The 16290-nt window shown below is 49.9% G+C and overlaps 19 non-coding genes and 3 pseudogenes across 19 annotated transcripts; 18 read left to right on the top strand and 4 right to left on the bottom strand.

Moving 5' to 3' along the window:
* The first annotated feature begins 2836 nt into the window (after positions 1-2836).
* On the top strand, positions 2837-3000 carry LOC135002236 (U1 spliceosomal RNA). The gene has a single exon (XR_010203484.1). It is a non-coding gene; the product is annotated as a U1 spliceosomal RNA (small nuclear RNA).
* Positions 3001-3152: 152 nt separating this feature from the next.
* On the top strand, positions 3153-3315 carry LOC135002202 (U1 spliceosomal RNA). Its single transcript, XR_010203459.1, has one exon. It is a non-coding gene; the product is annotated as a U1 spliceosomal RNA (small nuclear RNA).
* Positions 3316-3986: 671 nt separating this feature from the next.
* On the top strand, positions 3987-4149 carry LOC135002262 (U1 spliceosomal RNA). Its single transcript, XR_010203510.1, has one exon. It is a non-coding gene; the product is annotated as a U1 spliceosomal RNA (small nuclear RNA).
* A 53-nt stretch (positions 4150-4202) lies between these two features.
* Positions 4203-4366, top strand: LOC135002218 (U1 spliceosomal RNA). Its single transcript, XR_010203468.1, has one exon. It is a non-coding gene; the product is annotated as a U1 spliceosomal RNA (small nuclear RNA).
* A 2424-nt stretch (positions 4367-6790) lies between these two features.
* Positions 6791-6954, top strand: LOC135002258 (U1 spliceosomal RNA). The gene has a single exon (XR_010203506.1). It is a non-coding gene; the product is annotated as a U1 spliceosomal RNA (small nuclear RNA).
* A 152-nt stretch (positions 6955-7106) lies between these two features.
* On the top strand, positions 7107-7242 carry LOC135002209 (U1 spliceosomal RNA; annotated as a pseudogene).
* Positions 7243-7939: 697 nt separating this feature from the next.
* LOC135002257 (U1 spliceosomal RNA) lies at positions 7940-8103 on the top strand. Its single transcript, XR_010203505.1, has one exon. It is a non-coding gene; the product is annotated as a U1 spliceosomal RNA (small nuclear RNA).
* A 152-nt stretch (positions 8104-8255) lies between these two features.
* On the top strand, positions 8256-8418 carry LOC135002267 (U1 spliceosomal RNA). The gene has a single exon (XR_010203515.1). It is a non-coding gene; the product is annotated as a U1 spliceosomal RNA (small nuclear RNA).
* A 674-nt stretch (positions 8419-9092) lies between these two features.
* On the top strand, positions 9093-9256 carry LOC135002252 (U1 spliceosomal RNA). The gene has a single exon (XR_010203500.1). It is a non-coding gene; the product is annotated as a U1 spliceosomal RNA (small nuclear RNA).
* Positions 9257-9408: 152 nt separating this feature from the next.
* LOC135002193 (U1 spliceosomal RNA) lies at positions 9409-9571 on the top strand. The gene has a single exon (XR_010203453.1). It is a non-coding gene; the product is annotated as a U1 spliceosomal RNA (small nuclear RNA).
* A 674-nt stretch (positions 9572-10245) lies between these two features.
* Positions 10246-10409, top strand: LOC135002233 (U1 spliceosomal RNA). Its single transcript, XR_010203481.1, has one exon. It is a non-coding gene; the product is annotated as a U1 spliceosomal RNA (small nuclear RNA).
* A 152-nt stretch (positions 10410-10561) lies between these two features.
* On the top strand, positions 10562-10724 carry LOC135002270 (U1 spliceosomal RNA). Its single transcript, XR_010203518.1, has one exon. It is a non-coding gene; the product is annotated as a U1 spliceosomal RNA (small nuclear RNA).
* Positions 10725-11397: 673 nt separating this feature from the next.
* Positions 11398-11561, top strand: LOC135002235 (U1 spliceosomal RNA). Its single transcript, XR_010203483.1, has one exon. It is a non-coding gene; the product is annotated as a U1 spliceosomal RNA (small nuclear RNA).
* Positions 11562-11713: 152 nt separating this feature from the next.
* Positions 11714-11849, top strand: LOC135002205 (U1 spliceosomal RNA; annotated as a pseudogene).
* Positions 11850-12550: 701 nt separating this feature from the next.
* Positions 12551-12714, top strand: LOC135002253 (U1 spliceosomal RNA). The gene has a single exon (XR_010203501.1). It is a non-coding gene; the product is annotated as a U1 spliceosomal RNA (small nuclear RNA).
* Positions 12715-12866: 152 nt separating this feature from the next.
* LOC135002200 (U1 spliceosomal RNA) lies at positions 12867-13029 on the top strand. The gene has a single exon (XR_010203457.1). It is a non-coding gene; the product is annotated as a U1 spliceosomal RNA (small nuclear RNA).
* A 674-nt stretch (positions 13030-13703) lies between these two features.
* On the top strand, positions 13704-13867 carry LOC135002249 (U1 spliceosomal RNA). Its single transcript, XR_010203497.1, has one exon. It is a non-coding gene; the product is annotated as a U1 spliceosomal RNA (small nuclear RNA).
* Positions 13868-14019: 152 nt separating this feature from the next.
* Positions 14020-14182, top strand: LOC135002266 (U1 spliceosomal RNA). Its single transcript, XR_010203514.1, has one exon. It is a non-coding gene; the product is annotated as a U1 spliceosomal RNA (small nuclear RNA).
* A 344-nt stretch (positions 14183-14526) lies between these two features.
* Positions 14527-14678, bottom strand: LOC135002275 (U1 spliceosomal RNA; annotated as a pseudogene).
* A 142-nt stretch (positions 14679-14820) lies between these two features.
* Positions 14821-14984, bottom strand: LOC135002248 (U1 spliceosomal RNA). Its single transcript, XR_010203496.1, has one exon. It is a non-coding gene; the product is annotated as a U1 spliceosomal RNA (small nuclear RNA).
* Positions 14985-15658: 674 nt separating this feature from the next.
* Positions 15659-15821, bottom strand: LOC135002198 (U1 spliceosomal RNA). The gene has a single exon (XR_010203456.1). It is a non-coding gene; the product is annotated as a U1 spliceosomal RNA (small nuclear RNA).
* A 152-nt stretch (positions 15822-15973) lies between these two features.
* LOC135002259 (U1 spliceosomal RNA) lies at positions 15974-16137 on the bottom strand. The gene has a single exon (XR_010203507.1). It is a non-coding gene; the product is annotated as a U1 spliceosomal RNA (small nuclear RNA).
* Between the last annotated feature and the right edge of the window lie 153 nt (positions 16138-16290).

The following is a 16290-nucleotide window of genomic DNA, read 5'->3' as shown; positions in this document are numbered from 1 at the left end:
CTTGCCTTACAGAGCAGCTCTGGAGCTGTTTAATCACTCAATTGGATTTTTCTGCCAGCATAATTTTTCTCTTACGTCCTAGAGGATGCTGGGGACTCCGTACTTTAAGAAAGACTTTAGATCTGGGTGTGCACTGGCTCCTCCCTCTATGCCCCTCCTCCAGACCTCAGTTTACTACTGTGCCCAGAGGAGACTGGGTGCTTTTCAGGGAGCTCTCCTGAGTTTCCTGACAGAAAGTATATTTGTTAGATTTTTTTATTTTCAGGGAGCCTGCTGGCAACAGACTCCCTGCATCGAGGGGCGGAGGGGAGAGATGTACACCTACTTCTGTGAGTTGATAGGCTCTGCTTCTTAGGCTACTGTACAGCATTAGCTCCAGAGGGATCGGTACGCAGGTCTCACCCTCGCCGTCCGTCCCAGAGCCGCGCCGCCGTCCCCCTCGCAGAGCCGGAAGATAGAAGCCGGGTGAGTATGAGAAGAAAAGAAGACTTCAGAGGCGGCGGAAGACTTCATGATCTTCACTGAGGTAACGCACAGCAGTAAAGCTGTGCTCCATTGCTCCAATACACCTCACACACGGCAGTCAGTGTAAGGGTGAAGGGCGCAGGGGGGACGCCCTGGGCAGCAATATAGACCTCTCTTTGGCAAAATAAATATATATGCAGCTAGGCACTGTATATATATATAAGAGCCCCCGCCATTTTTTTACTATATTTGAGCGGGACAGAAGCCCGTCGCTGAGGGGGTGGGGCTTCTCCCTCAGCACTCACCAGCGCCATTTTCTCCACAGCACCGCTGAGGGGAAGCTCCACGGACTCTCCCCTGCTTATACCACGGTAGAAAGAGGGTCTTAAAGAAGAGGGGGGCACATAATTAGGCGCATATATATATGGAAATACAGCGCTACTGGGTAAACATAAAATTATTGTGTTTTTTTCCTGGGTCATATAGCGCTGGGGTGTGTGCTGGCATACTCTCTCTCTCTGTCTCTCCAAAGGGCCTTGTTGGGGAACTGTCCTCAGATAAGAGGATTCCCTGAGTGTATGGTGTGTCGGTACACGTGTGTCGAAATGTCTGAGGTAGAAGGCTCTCCTAGAGAGGAGCAGGAGCAAATTAATGTGGTGTCTCCATCGACAACGCCGACACCTGACTGGATGGATATGTGGAATGTTTTAAGTGCTAATGTAAACTTATTACACAAGAGATTAGACAAAGCTAAAGCTAGGGAACAGTCAGGGAGTCAACCCATGCCTGTCCCTATGTCGCAGGGACCTTCGGGGTCTCAAAAGCGCCCACTATCCCAAATAGTTGACACAGATACCGACACAGATTCTGACTCCAGTGTCGACTACGATGATGCAAAGTTACAGCCAAAATTGGCTAAATGTATTCGATATATGATTATTGCAATAAAAGATGTTTTGCACATCACAGAGTCCCCTGTCCCTGACACGAGGGTACACATGTATAAGGGAAAGAAACCTGAGATAACCTTTCCCCCCTCACATGAGTTGAACGAATTATGTGAAAAAGCTTGGGAATCTCCAGACAAAAAGCTGCAGATTCCCAAAAGGATTCTTATGGCGTATCCTTTCCCGCCAATGGACAGGATACGGTGGGAATCCTCCCCTAGGGTGGATAAAGCATTGACACGCTTATCCAAAAAGGTAGCGCTGCCATCCCAGGATACGGCTACCATCAGGGACCCTGCTGACCGCAAGCAGGAGGTTACCCTAAAGTCCATTTACACACATTCTGGTACCTTACTCAGACCGGCAATTGCGTCGGCCGGGGTTGTAGCGCGGTGGCAGCATGGACAGATACCTTATCAGCAGAGATTGAGACCCTAGATAAGGATGCTATGTTATTGACCATTGGGCATATAAAAGATGCTGTCCTATATATGAGAGATGCTCAAAGTGACATTAGTCTACTGGGTTCTAGAATAAACGCTATGTCGATTTCTGCTAGACGAGTCCTATGGACCCGGCAATGGACAGGTGATGCCGACTCAAAAAGGCATATGGAGGTTTTACCTTACAGGGGTGAGGAATTGTTTGGGGAAGGTCTCTCGGACCTAGTCTCCACAGCTACAGCTGGTAAATCAAATTTTTTGCCTTATATTCCCTCACAGCCTAAGAAAGCACCACATTATCAAATGCAGTCCTTTCGATCACAGAGAAACAAGAAAGTACGAGGTGCGTCCTTTCTTGCCAGAGGTAAGGGCAGAGGGAAGAAGCTGCACAACACAGCTAGTTCCCAGGAACAGAAGTCCTCTCCGGCCTCTACAAAATCCACCGCATGACGCTGGGGCTCCGCTAAAGGAGTCCGCCCAGCTGGGGGCACGTCTTCGAGTTTTCAGCCACATCTGGGTTCATTCGCAGGTGGATCCCTAGGCAATAGAAATTGTTTCTCAGGGTTACAAGCTGAAATTCGAAGAGGTGCCTCCTCGCCGGTTTTTCAAATCGGCCCTACCATCTTCTCCCCAGGAAAGGGAGATAGTGTTAAATGCAATTCACAAATTGTATCTTCAACATATGCAGATGAGGGTTCCAGCCAACTTTGGCCCACTGCTTGGATGACATCACCGTATGCAAATCCGTCTTCTGCAGACCTTCTCCCAGGAATGCTTGTAGTAGTTGTTGCATTTGGTTTGTTGTTTGGGCGTGCTTCAGTATTAGGCAGCCTTCTGCCCTCCCATGTTCATCTGAAAATATGTGTTCTCCCGGCAGTTGTTGTCCCCAGATGAGAGTTCCCTTGTGCTGCCTCAGTTGAATCTCCTTTACTTGACAGAGATGTGCCTGAGCAGCGGCCCTCCCCAGCCCTATCTCAAATCATACTTATTTTGCAAGGGAGATACCATGGTCATAAAGATTGTTCTCCCAGGGTGAGGTTCATTCATTGCATTCTGGGTATGCTGACCCCTGTGATTTCCCCAAATGTGGGAAACTCAACTGCATTATTTGTGGTAGTGGGGGACTGTGTTTGTGTTTTCCTCTGGTCAGCTCTGGTAAAAGTCAGATTTCTTTGTCTCAGATCTTCCTCTAGCCTTGTTCTTCTTTCGAGAGTTCCATTGTGCTGCCTCAGTTTGATCTCCTTCACTTGACAGGGGGGTACCCGAGCAGCGACCCTCCCCAGCTCTAGCCCAACTCCTACATACCTGCCAGGTGAGATACTATGATCATGAAGGTGCTTCTCCCAGGGCAAGGCTCACCCATTGCACTCTGGGTGTGCTGCTCCTGCGATTTCCCCAAATGTGGGAAACTTGACTGCATAATTTGTGTTTCCCCTGGTCGGCTCTCGTATAATTCAGATCTCTTTGTCTCAGGTCTCTCTCCAGCCTAGTTTGCTGTCTGTTTCCACTTCTGTTTTCTTGAGCCGCTCCCTTCTATGCCCTTGCGCACTATCCTGACTTCTCCCGTCTGCTTACTTTGTGCCTTCCAACGCACAATGCGAACTACAGGTAGTGCTGCAGGGCCCACACCCTTTTACTTGCCGTACAGAGCAGCTCTGGAGCTGTTACAGTGCCCAGCTGCTGCAAGAAATCAGCTTGAATGCTTCAGGGGCTGGGGCATAGCCAACATGAGCCCCACACCGAAGGAGGGTGGAGGTATTTAATGCGAACTAGGGGTCATCCAAGCACCGCAAAAGGCCGCCATGCCCTGCATAACCCTTTTCTCTTTTCATATGCAGATGAGGGTTCCAGCCAACTTTGGCCCACTGCTTGGATGACATCACCGTATGCAAATCCATCTTCTGCAGACCTTCTCCCAGGAATGCTTTTACTAGTTGTTACATTTGGTTTGTTGTTTGGGGGTGCTTCAGTATTAGGCAGCCTTCTGCCCTCCCATGTTCATCTGAAAATATGTGTTCTCCCTGCAGTTGTTGTCCCCAGATGAGAGTTCCCTTGTGCTGCCTCAGTTGAATCTCCTTTACTTGACAGAGATGTGCCTGAGCAGCGGCCCTCCCCAGCCCTATCCCAAATCATACTTATTTTGCATAGGAGTTTCCATGGTCATGAAGATTGTTCTCCCAGGGTGAGGTTCATTCATTGCATTCTGGGTATGCTGACCCCTGTGATTTCCCCAAATGTGGGAAACTTGACTGCATTAATTGTGGTAGTGGGGGACTGTGTTTGTGGATCTCCTTCATTTGACAGGGGGGTGCCCGAGCAGCGACCCTCCCCAGCTCAAGCCCAACTCCTACTTACCTGCCAAGTGAGATACTATGATCAGGAAGGTGCTTCTACCAGGGCAAGGCTCACCCATTGCACTCTGGGTGTGCTGCTCCTACGATTTCCCCAAATGTGGGACACTTGACTGCATAATTTGTGTTTCCTCTGGTCGGCTACTCGTATAATTCAGATCTCTTTGTCTCAGGTCTCTCTCCAGCCTAGTTTGCTGTCTGTTTCCACTTCTCTTTTCTTGAGCCCCTGCCTTCTATGCCCTTGTGCACTCTCCTGACTTCTCCTGTCTGCTTACTTTGTGCCTTCCAACGCACAATGCAAACTACAGGTAGTGCTGCAGGGCCAACACCCTTTTACTTGCCTTACAGAGCAGCTCTGGAGCTGTTACAGTGCCCAGCTGCTGCAAGAAATCAGCTTGAATGCTTCAGGGGCTGGGGCATAGCCAACATGAGCAGCAAGATGCAGCACTGGACTATTAGTAATGTACTGTTGTATGCTGAGCACCACAATGCAGCACAAGACAATGAGCAGTGATACTGAGCACTGATGAGGATACTACTGAGAACTGACACTGAGCAGGAGAGACACACTACTAGTATTACTGAGCAGCAATAAGTAACCACTGATACTGGGCACTGATATTGAGATTTCCACTGAGAGAACATAGCCACGTCCTCTCCGCTCTCTCTTCAATGCACGAGTAAAAATGGCGGCAACGCGCAGCTCTTTATATGGAATCCGAATCTCGCGAGAATCCGACAGCGGGATGATGACATTTTCCCTTGTTCAGGTTTTCCGAGTCAGGCGGGAACAACCGAGCCTGCCACGGACCAGTGTAAACCACGTGGAGTTCGTCGGGAATTCGGTTCTCGGAGAACCGAACCCGCTCCTCTATATATACTATATTACTATGTTACTGTAGTATACAGAACACCACAATGCAATGAGCAGTGATAGTGAGCACTGATGAGGATACTAGAACTGACACTGAGCAGCAAGATGCAGCACTGGACTATTAGTAATGTACTGTAGTATGCTGAGCACCACAATGCAGCACAAGACAATGAGCAGTGATACTGAGCACTGATGAGGATACTACTGAGAACTGACACTGAGCAGGAGAGACACACTACTAGTATTACTGAGCAGCAATAAGTAACCACTGATACTGAGCACTGATATTGAGATTTCCACTGAGAGAACATAGCCACGTCCTCTCCGCTCTCTCTTCAATGCACGAGTAAAAATGGCAGCAACGCGCAGCTCTTTATATGGAATCCGAATCTCGCAAGAATCCGACAGCGGGATGATGACATTTTCCCTTGTTCAGGTTTTCCGAGTCAGGCGGGAACAACCGAGCCTGCCTCGGACCAGTGTAAACCACGTGGAGTTCGTGGGGAATTCGGTTCTCGGAGAACCGAACCCGCTCCTCTCTACCTTATACCCATCAATTTTTTTATTTTCAATCTAAGCCCCTGCAGTTTTCTGTAAGCATCTGCTTCGCTATGATGATCAACAAGTCACAAGTGCAAACACTCAGGGCTTGAGGCGTAGATCTTAGGACCAGCTGCTACAAGCATGGCAGAGGTGTCACTATCACTGGTGACACCCAGAAAGGTGGCGAGGGAGATTGTAATGCAGTGCGCGCAGATAAACAGCGCAATGGTAAAAAGGAGGCATGGTTTCATAGGTAGGGGCGTGGCCTGGTGGCCTGAATCTACATTTTGTTGCTCCGGGTGTCCCGGGGGTTGGGGGCTGCACCCGGGTACTAGTGTGTGAGCTGTGCTGGCTCCTGCACAGTGACAGGGCATGGCCACCCAGCATGACGCCTCCCTTCTTGACCATGCTGTAATTGCAGTCGCACTGCAGTTCAGCGTGATCATAAAAAATGGTGTAGGCTCCTGCTGGTGCAGGCTGTAGAGAAAAGCTGCTGTGACCACGCCCCCTGTGTCTCCTCCGTTGCAGACCCCATTTTGAAGCCTTGCCCCCGGACTAAGAGAAAAGTATGCCCTTGCGCACTATCCTGACTTCTCCTCCCGTCTGCTTAATTTGTGCCTTCCAACGCACAATGCGAACAACAGGTGGTGCTGCAGGGCCCACACCCTTTTACTTGCCTTACAGAACGGCTCTGGAGCTGTTACAGTGCCCAGCTGCTGCAAGAAATCAGCTTGAATGCTTCAGGGGATGGGGCATGGCCAACATGAGCCCCACACCAAAGGAGGGTGGGGGTGTTTAATGCGAACTAGGGGTCATCCAAGCACTGCAAAAGGCCGCCATGCCCTGCATGCCCCTTTTCTCTTTTCATATGCAGATGAGGGTTCCAGTCAACTTTGGCCCACTGCTTGGATAACATCACCGTATGCAAATCCGTCTGCTGCAGACCTTCCCCCAGGAGTGCTTGTACTAGTTGTTGCATATGGTTTGAAATTTGATGGTGCTTCAGTATTAGGCAGCCTTCCGCCCTCCCATGTTCATCTGAAAAGATGTGGTCTCCCTGCAGTTGTTGTCCCCAGATGAGAGTTCCCTTGTGCTGCCTCAGTTGAATCTCCTTTACTTGACAGAGATGTGCCTGAGCAGCGGCCCTCACCAGCCCTATCCCAAATCATACTTATTTTGCATAGGAGATACCATGGTCATGAAGATTGTTCTCCCAGGGTGAGGTTCATTCATTGCATTCTGGGTATGCTGACCCCTGTGATTTTCCCAAATGTGGGAAACTCGACTGCATTATTTGTGGTAGTGGGGGACTGTGTTTGTGCTTTCCTCTGGTCAGCTCTGGTAAAAGTCAGATTTCTTTGTCTCAGATCTTCCTCTAGCCTTGTTCTTCTTTCGAGAGTTCCCTGGTGCTGCCTCAGTTGGATCTCCTTCACTTCACAGGGGGGAACCCGAGCAGCGACCCTCCCCAGCTCTAGCCCAACTCCTACTTACCTGCCAGGTGAGATACTATGATCATGAAGGTGCTTCTCCCAGGGCAAGGCTCAACCATTGCACTCTGGGTGTGCTGCTCCTGCGATTTCCCCAAATGTGGGAAACTTGACTGCATAATTTGTGTTTCCCTCGTCGGCTCTCGTATAATTCAGATCTCTTTGTCTCAGGTCTCTCTCCAGCCTAGTTTGCTGTCTGTTTCCACTTCTCTTTTCTTGAGCCGCTCCCTTCTATGCCCTTGCGCACTATCCTGACTTCTCCCGTCTGCTTACTTCGTGCCTTCCAACGCACAATGCGAACTACAGGTAGTGCTGCAGGGCCCACACCCTTTTACTTGCCTTACAGAGTAGCTCTGGAGCAGTTACAGTGCCCAGCTGCTGCAAGAAATCAGCTTGAATGCTTCAGGGGCTGGGGCATAGCCAACATGAGCCCCACACCGAAGGAGGGTGGAGGTGTGTAATGCGAACTAGGGGTCATCCAAGCGCTGCAAAAGGCCGCCATGCCCTGCACGCCCCTTTTCTCTTTTCATATGCAGACGAGGGTTGAAGCCAACTTTGACCCACTGCTTGGATGACATCACCATATGCAAATCCATCTGCTGCAGGCCTTCCCCCAGGAATGCTTGCACTAGTTGTTGCATTTGGTTTGCTGTTTGGGGGTGCTTCAGCATTAGGCAGCCTTCTGCCCTCACATGTTCATCTGAAAATATGTGTTCTCCCTGCAGTTGTTGTCCCCAGATAAGAGTTCCCTTGTGCTGCCTCAGTTGAATCTCCTTTACTTGACAGAGATGTGCCTGAGCAGCGGCCCTCCCCAGCCCTATCCCAAATCATACTTATTTTGCATAGGCGATACCATGGTCATGAAGATTTTTCTCCCAGGGTGAGGTTCATGCATTGCATTCTGGGTATGCTGACCCCTGTGATTTCCCCAAATGTGGGAAGCTCGACTGCATTATTTGTGGTAGTGGGGGACTGTGTTTGTGCTTTCCTCTGGTCAGCTCTGGAAAAAGTCAGATTTCTTTGTCTCAGATCTTCCTCTAGCCTTGTTCTTCTTTCGAGAGTTCCCTTGTGCTGCCTCAGTTGGATCTCTTTCACTTGACAGGGGGGTGCCCGAACAGCGACCCTCCCCAGCTCTAGCCCAACTCCTACTTACCTGCCAGGTGAGATACTATGATCATGAAGGTGCTTCTCCCAGGGCAAGGCTCACCCATTGCACTCTGGGTGTGCTGCCCCTGCGATTTCCCCAAATGTGGGAAACTTGACTGCATAATTTGTGTTTCCCCTGGTCGGCTCTCGTATAATTCAGATCTCTTTGTCTCAGGTCTCTCTCCAGCCTAGTTTGCTGTCTGTTTCCACTTCTCTTTTCTTCAGCCGCTCCCTTCTATACCCTTGCGCACTATCCTGACTTCTCCTCCCGTCTGCTTCCTTTGTGCCTTCCAATGCACAATGCAAACTACAGGTAGTGCTGCAGGGCCCACACCCTTTTACTTGCCTTACAGAGCAGCTCTGGAGCTGTTACAGTGCCCAGCTGCTGCAAGAAATCAGCTTGAATGCTTCAGGGGATGGGGCATGGCCAACATGAGCCCCACACCAAAGGAGGGTGGAGGTGTTTAATGCGAACTAGGGGTCATCCAAGCACCGCAAAAGGCCGCCATGCCCTGCATGCCCCTTTTCTCTTTTCATATGCAGACGAGGGTTGAAGCCAACTTTGACCCACTGCTTGGATGACATCACCGTATGCAAATCCGTCTTCTGCAGAACTTCCCCCAGGAATGCTTGCACTAGTTGTTGCATTTGTTTTGTTGTTTGGGGGTGCTTCAGCATTAGGCAGCCTTCTGCCCTCACATGTTCATCTGAAAATATGTGTTCTCCCTGCAGTTGTTGTCCCCAGATGAGAGTTCCCTTGTGCTGCCTCAGTTGAATCTCCTTTACTTGACAGAGATGTGCCTGAGCAGCGGCCCTCCCCAGCCCTATCCCAAATCATACTTATTTTGCATAGGCGATACCATGGTCATGAAGATTTTTCTCCCAGGGTGAGGTTCATGCATTGCATTCTGGGTATGCTGACCCCTGTGATTTCCCCAAATGTGGGAAACTCGACTGCATTATTTGTGGTAGTGGGGGACTGTGTTTGTGCTTTCCTCTGGTCAGCTCTGGAAAAAGTCAGATTTCTTTGTCTCAGATCTTCCTCTAGCCTTGTTCTTCTTTCGAGAGTTCCCTTGTGCTGCCTCAGTTGGATCTCTTTCACTTGACAGGGGGGTGCCCGAACAGCGACCCTCCCCAGCTCTAGCCCAACTCCAACTTACCTGCCAGGTGAGATACTATGATCATGAAGGTGCTTCTCCCAGGGCAAGGCTCACCCATTGCACTCTGGGTGTGCTGCCCCTGCGATTTCCCCAAATGTGGGAAACTTGACTGCATAATTTGTGTTTCCCCTGGTCGGCTCTCGTATAATTCAGATCTCTTTGTCTCAGGTCTCTCTCCAGCCTAGTTTGCTGTCTGTTTCCACTTCTCTTTTCTTCAGCCGCTCCCTTCTATACCCTTGTGCACTATCCTGACTTCTCCTCCCGTCTGCTTCCTTTGTGCCTTCCAATGCACAATGCAAACTACAGGTAGTGCTGCAGGGCCCACACCCTTTTACTTGCCTTACAGAGCAGCTCTGGAGCTGTTACAGTGCCCAGCTGCTGCAAGAAATCAGCTTGAATGCTTCAGGGGATGGGGCATGGCCAACATGAGCCCCACACCAAAGGAGGGTGGAGGTGTTTAATGCGAACTAGGGGTCATCCAAGCACCGCAAAAGGCCGCCATGCCCTGCACGCCCCTTTTCTTTTTTCATATGCAGATGAGGGTTGAAGCCAACTTTGACCCACTGCTTGGATGACATCACCGTATGCAAATCAGTCTTCTGCAGAACTTCCCCCAGGAATGCTTGCACTAGTTGTTGCATTTGGTTTGTTGTTTGGGGGTGCTTCAGTATTAGGCAGCCTTCTGCCCTCCCATGTTCATCTGAAAATATGTGTTCTCCCTGCAGTTGTTGTCCCCAGATGAGAGTTCCCTTGTGCTGCCTCAGTTGAATCTCCTTTACTTGACAGAGATGTGCATGAGCAGCGGCCCTCCCCAGCCCTATTCCAAATCATACTTATTTTGCATAGGAGATACCATGGTCATGAAGATTGTTCTCCCAGGGTGAGGTTCATTCATTGCATTTTGGGTATGCTGACCCCTGTGATTTCCCCAAATGTGGGAAACTTGACTGCATTATTTGTGGTAGTGGGGGACTGTGTTTGTGCTTTCCTCTGGTCAGCTCTGGTAAAAGTCAGATTTCTTTGTCTCAGATTTTCCTCTAGCCTTGTTCTTCTTTCGAGAGTTCCATTGTGCTGCCTCAGTTGGATCTCCTTCACTTGACAGGGGGGTACCCGAGCAGCGACCCTCCCCAGCTCTAGCCCAACTCCTACTTACCTGCCAGGTGAGATACTATGATCATGAAGGTGCTTCTCCCAGGGCAAGGCTCACCCATTGCACTCTGGGTGTGCTGCCCCTGCGATTTCCCCAAATGTGGGAAACTTGACTGCATAATTTGTGTTTCCCCTGGTCGGCTCTCGTATAATTCAGATCTATTTGTCTCAGGTCTCTCTCCAGCCTAGTTTGCTGTCTGTTTCCACTTCTCTTTTCTTCAGCCGCTCCCTTCTATACCCTTGTGCACTATCCTGACTTCTCCTCCCGTCTGCTTACTTTGTGCCTTCCAATGCACAATGCAAACTACAGGTAGTGCTGCAGGGCCCACACCCTTTTACTTGCCTTACAGAGCAGCTCTGGAGCTGTTACAGTGCCCAGCTGCTGCAAGAAATCAGCTTGAATGCTTCAGGGGATGGGGCATGGCCAACATGAGCCCCACACCAAAGGAGGGGGGAGGTGTTTAATGCGAACTAGGGGTCATCCAAGCACTGCAAAAGGCCGCCATGCCCTGCATGCCCCTTTTCTCTTTTCATATGCAGATGAGGGTTCCAGTCAACTTTGGCCCACTGCTTGGATAACATCACCGTATGCAAATCCGTCTGCTGCAGACCTTCCCCCAGGAGTGCTTGTACTAGTTGTTGCATATGGTTTGATATTTGATGGTGCTTCAGTATTAGGCAGCCTTCCGCCTCCCATGTTCATCTGAAAAGATGTGGTCTCCCTGCAGTTGTTGTCCCCAGATGAGAGTTCACTTGTGCTGCCTCAGTTGAATCTCCTTTACTTGACAGAGATGTGCCTGAGCAGCTGCCCTCACCAGCCCTATCCCAAATCATACTTATTTTGTATAGGAGATACCATGGTCATGAAGATTGTTCTCCCAGGGTGAGGTTCATTCATTGCATTCTGGGTATGCTGACCCCTGTGATTTTCCCAAATGTGGGAAACTCGACTGCATTATTTGTGGTAGTGGGGGACTGTGTTTGTGCTTTCCTCTGGTCAGCTCTGGTAAAAGTCAGATTTCTTTGTCTCAGATCTTCCTCTAGCCTTGTTCTTCTTTCGAGAGTTCCCTGGTGCTGCCTCAGATGGATCTCCTTCACTTCACAGGGGGGAACCCGAGCAGCGACCCTCCCCAGCTCTAGCCCAACTCCTACTTACCTGCCAGGTGAGATACTATGATCATGAAGGTACTTCTCCCAGGGCAAGGCTCAACCATTGCACTCTGGGTGTGCTGCTCCTGCGATTTCCCCAAATGTGGGAAACTTGACTGCATAATTTGTGTTTCCCCTCGTTGGCTCTCGTATAATTCAGATCTCTTTGTCTCAGGTCTCTCTCCAGCCTAGTTTGCTGTCTGTTTCCACTTCTCTTTTCTTCAGCCGCTCCCTTCTATACCCTTGTGCACTATCCTGACTTCTCCTCCCCTCTGCTTACTTTGTGCCTTCCAATGCACAATGCACACTACAGGTAGTGCTGCAGGGCCCACACCCTTTTACTTGCCTTACAGAGCAGCTCTGGAGCTGTTACAGTGCCCAGCTGCTGCAAGAAATCAGCTTGAATGCTTCAGGGGCTGGGGCATAGCCAACATGAGCCCCACACCAAAGGAGTGTTGAGGTGTTTAATGCAAACTAGGGGTCAGCCAAGCGCCGCAAAAGGCCACCATGCCCTGCACGCCCCTTTTCTCTTTTCATATGCAGACGAGGGTTGAAGCCAACTTTGACCCACTGCTTGGATGACATCACCATATGCAAATCCATCTGCGGCAGGCCTTCCCCCAGGAATGCTTGCACTAGTTGTTGCATTTGGTTTGTTGTTTGGGGGTGCTTCAGTATTAGGCAGCCTTCTGCCCTCCCATGTTCATCTGAAAATATATGTTCTCCCTGCAGTTGTTGTCCCAAGATGAGAGTTCCCTTGTGCTGCCTCAGTTGAATCTCCTTTACTTGACAGAGATGTGCATGAGCAGCGGCCCTCCCCAGCCCTATTCCAAATCATACTTATTTTGCATAGGAGATACCATGGTCATGAAGATTTTTCTCCCAGGGTGAGGTTCATTCATTGCATTTTGGGTATGCTGACCCCTGTGATTTCCCCAAATGTGGGAAACTTGACTGCATTATTTGTGGTAGTGGGAGACTGTGTTTGTGCTTTCCTCTGGTCAGCTCTGGTAAAAGTCAGATTTCTTTGTCTCAGATTTTCCTTTAGCCTTGTTCTTCTTTCGAGAGTTCCCTTGTGCTGCCTCAGTTGGATCTCCTTCACTTGACAGGGGGGTACCCGAGCAGCGACCCTCCCCAGCTCTAGCCCAACTCCTACTTACCTGCCAGGTGAGATACTATGATCATGAAGGTGCTTCTCCCAGGGCAAGGCTCACCCATTGTACTCTGGGTGTGCTGCTCCTGCGATTTCCCCAAATGTGGGAAACTTGACTGCATAATTTGTGTTTCCCCTGGTCGGCTCTCGTATAATTCAGATCTCTTTGTCTCAGGTCTCTCTCCAGCCTAGTTTGCTGTCTGTTTCCACTTCTCTTTTCTTCAGCCGCTCCCTTCTATACCCTTGTGCACTATCCTGACTTCTCCTCCCGTCTGCTTACTTTGTGCCTTCCAATGCACAATGCAAACTACAGGTAGTGCTGCAGGGCCCACACCCTTTTACTTGCCTTACAGAGCAGCCCTGGAGCTGTTACAGTGCCCAGCTGCTGCAAGAAATCAGCTTGAATGCTTCAGGGGCTGGGGCATAGCCAACATGAGCCCCACACCGAAGGAGGGTGGAGGTGTTTAATGCAAACTAGGGGTCAGACAAGCGCCGCAAAAGGCCACCATGCCCTGCACGCCCCTTTTCTGTTTTCATATGCAGACGAGGGTTGAAGCCAACTTTGACCCCCTGCTTGGATGACATCACCATATGCAAATCCGTCTTCTGCAGAACTTCCCCCAGGAATGCTTGCACTAGTTGTTGCATTTGGTTTGTTGTTTGGGGGTGCTTCAGTATTAGGCAGCCTTCTGCCCTCCCATGTTCATCTGAAAATATGTGTTCTCCCTGCAGTTGTTGTCCCCAGATGAGAGTTCCCTTGTGCTGCCTCAGTTGAATCTCCTTAACTTGACAGAGATGTGCCTGAGCAGCGGCCCTCCCCAGCTCTATCCCAAATCATACTTATTTTGCATAGGAGATACCATGGTCATGAAGATTATTCTCCCAGGGTGAGGTTCATTCATTGCATTCTGGGTATGCTGACCCCTGTGATTTCCCCAAATGTGGGAAACTCGACTGCTTTATTTGTGGTAGTGGGGGACTGTGTTTGTGTTTTCCTCTGGTCAGCTCTGGTAAAAGTCAGATTTCTTTGTTTCAGATCTTCCTCTAGCCTTGTTCTTCTTTCGAGAGTTCCCTTGTGCTGCCTCAGTTGGATCTCCTTCACTTGACAGGGGGGTGCCCAAGCAGAGACCCTCCCCAGCTCTAGCCCAACTCCTACTTACCTGCCAGGTGAGATACTATGATCATGAAGGTGCTTCTCCCAGGGCAAGGCTCACCCATTGCACTCTGGGTGTGCTGCCCCTGCGATTTCCCCAAATGTGGGAAACTTGACTGCATAATTTGTGTTTCCCCTGGTCGGCTCTCGTATAATTCAGATCTCTTTGTCTCAGATCTCTCTCCAGCCTAGTTTGCTGTCTGTTTCCACTTCTCTTTTCTTCAGCCGCTCCCTTCTATACCCTTGTGCACTATCCTGACTTCTCCTCCCGTCTGCTTACTTTGTGCCTTCCAATGCACAATGCAAACTACAGGTAGTGCTGCAGGGCCCACACCCTTTTACTTGCCTTACAGAGCAGCTCTGGAGCTGTTACAGTGCCCAGCTGCTGCAAGAAATCTGCTTGAATGCTTCAGGGGATGGGACATGGCCAACATGAGCCCCACACCAAAGGAGGGTGGAGCAGAAGGCTGACTAATACTGAAGATATACAAAGAGATCTGAATTATACCAGAGCCGACCAGGGGAAACACAAATTATACAGTCAAGTTTCCCACATTTGGGGAAATCGCAGGGGCAGCACACCCAGAGTGCAATGGGTGAGCCTTGCCCTGGGAGAAGCACCTTCATGATCATAGTATCTCACCTGGCAGGTAAGTAGGATTTGGGCTAGAGCTGGGGAGGGTCTCTGCTCGGGCACCCCCCTGTCAAGTGAAGGAGATCCAACTGAGGCAGCACAAGGGAACTCTCAAAAGAAGAACAAGGCTCTGAAACAAAGAAATCTGACTTTTACCAGAGCTGACCAGAGGAAAACACAAACACAGTCCCCCACTACCACAAATAAAGCAGTCGAGTTTCCCACATTTGGGGAAATCACAGGGGTCAGCATACCCAGAATGCAATGAATGAACCTCACCCTGGGAGAATAATCTTCATGACCATGGTATCTCCTATGCAAAATAAGTATGATTTGGGATAGAGCTGGGGAGGGCCGCTGCTCAGGCACATCTCTGTCAAGTAAAGGAGATTCAACTGAGGCAGCACAAGGGAACTCTCATCTGGGGACAACAACTGCAGGGAGAACACATATTTTCAGATGAACATGGGAGGGCAGAAGGCTGCCTAATACTGAAGCACCCCCAAACAACAAACCAAATGCAACAACTAGTGCAAACATTCCTGGGGGAAGGCCTGCCGCAGATGGATTTGCATATGGTGATGTCATCCAAGCAGTGGGTCAAAGTTGGCTTCAACCCTCGTCTGCATATGAAAACAGAAAAGGGGCGTGCAGGGCATGGTGGCCTTTTGCGGCGCTTGTCTGACCCCTAGTTTGCATTAAACACCTCCACCCTCCTTCGGTGTGGGGCTCATGTTGGCTATGCCTCAGCCCCTGAAGCATTCAAGCTGATTTCTTGCAGCAGCTTGGCACTGTAACAGCTCCAGAGCTGCTCTGTAAGGCAAGTAAAAGGGTGTGGGCCCTGCAGCACTACCTGTAGTTTGCATTGTGCATTGGAAGGCACAAAGTAAGGAGACGGGAGGAGAAGTCTGGATAGTGCACAAGGGTATAGAAGGGAGCGGCTGAAGAAAAGAGAAGTGGAAACAGACAGCAAACTAGGCTGGAGAGAGACCTGAGACAAAGAGATCTGAATTATACGAGAGCCGACCAGGGGAAACACAAATTATGCAGTCAAGTTTCCCACATTTGGGGAAATCGCAGGAGCAGCACACCCAGAGTACAATGGGTGAGCCTTGCCCTGGGAGAAGCACCTTCATGATCATAGTATCTCACCTGGCAGGTAAGTAGGAGTTGGGCTAGAGCTGGGGAGGGTCGCTGCTCGGGTACCCCCCTGTAAAGTGAAGGAGATCCAACTGAGGCAGCACAAGGGAACTCTCGAAAGAAGAACAAGGCTAAAGGAAAATCTGAGACAAAGAAATCTGACTTTTACCAGAGCTGACCAGAGGAAAACACAAACACAGTCTCCCACTACCACAAATAATGCAGTCAAGTTTCCCACATTTGGGGAAATCACAGGGGTCAGCATACCCAAAATGCAATGAATGAACCTCACCCTGGGAGAAAAATCTTCATGACCATGGTATCTCCTATGCAAAATAAGTATGATTTGGAATAGGGCTGGGGAGGGCCGCTGCTCATGCACATCTCTGTCAAGTAAAGGAGATTCAACTGAGGCAGCACAAGGGAACTCTCATCTTGGGACAACAACTGCAGGGAGAACATATATTTTCAGATGAACATGGGAGGGCAGAAGGCT

The sequence above is a fragment of the Pseudophryne corroboree genome, unplaced genomic scaffold (assembly GCF_028390025.1).
Source record: "Pseudophryne corroboree isolate aPseCor3 unplaced genomic scaffold, aPseCor3.hap2 scaffold_1748, whole genome shotgun sequence".
In the NCBI taxonomy this organism is placed as follows: Eukaryota; Metazoa; Chordata; class Amphibia; order Anura; family Myobatrachidae; genus Pseudophryne; species Pseudophryne corroboree.
This window is presented reverse-complemented; position numbering and strand designations above follow the sequence as displayed.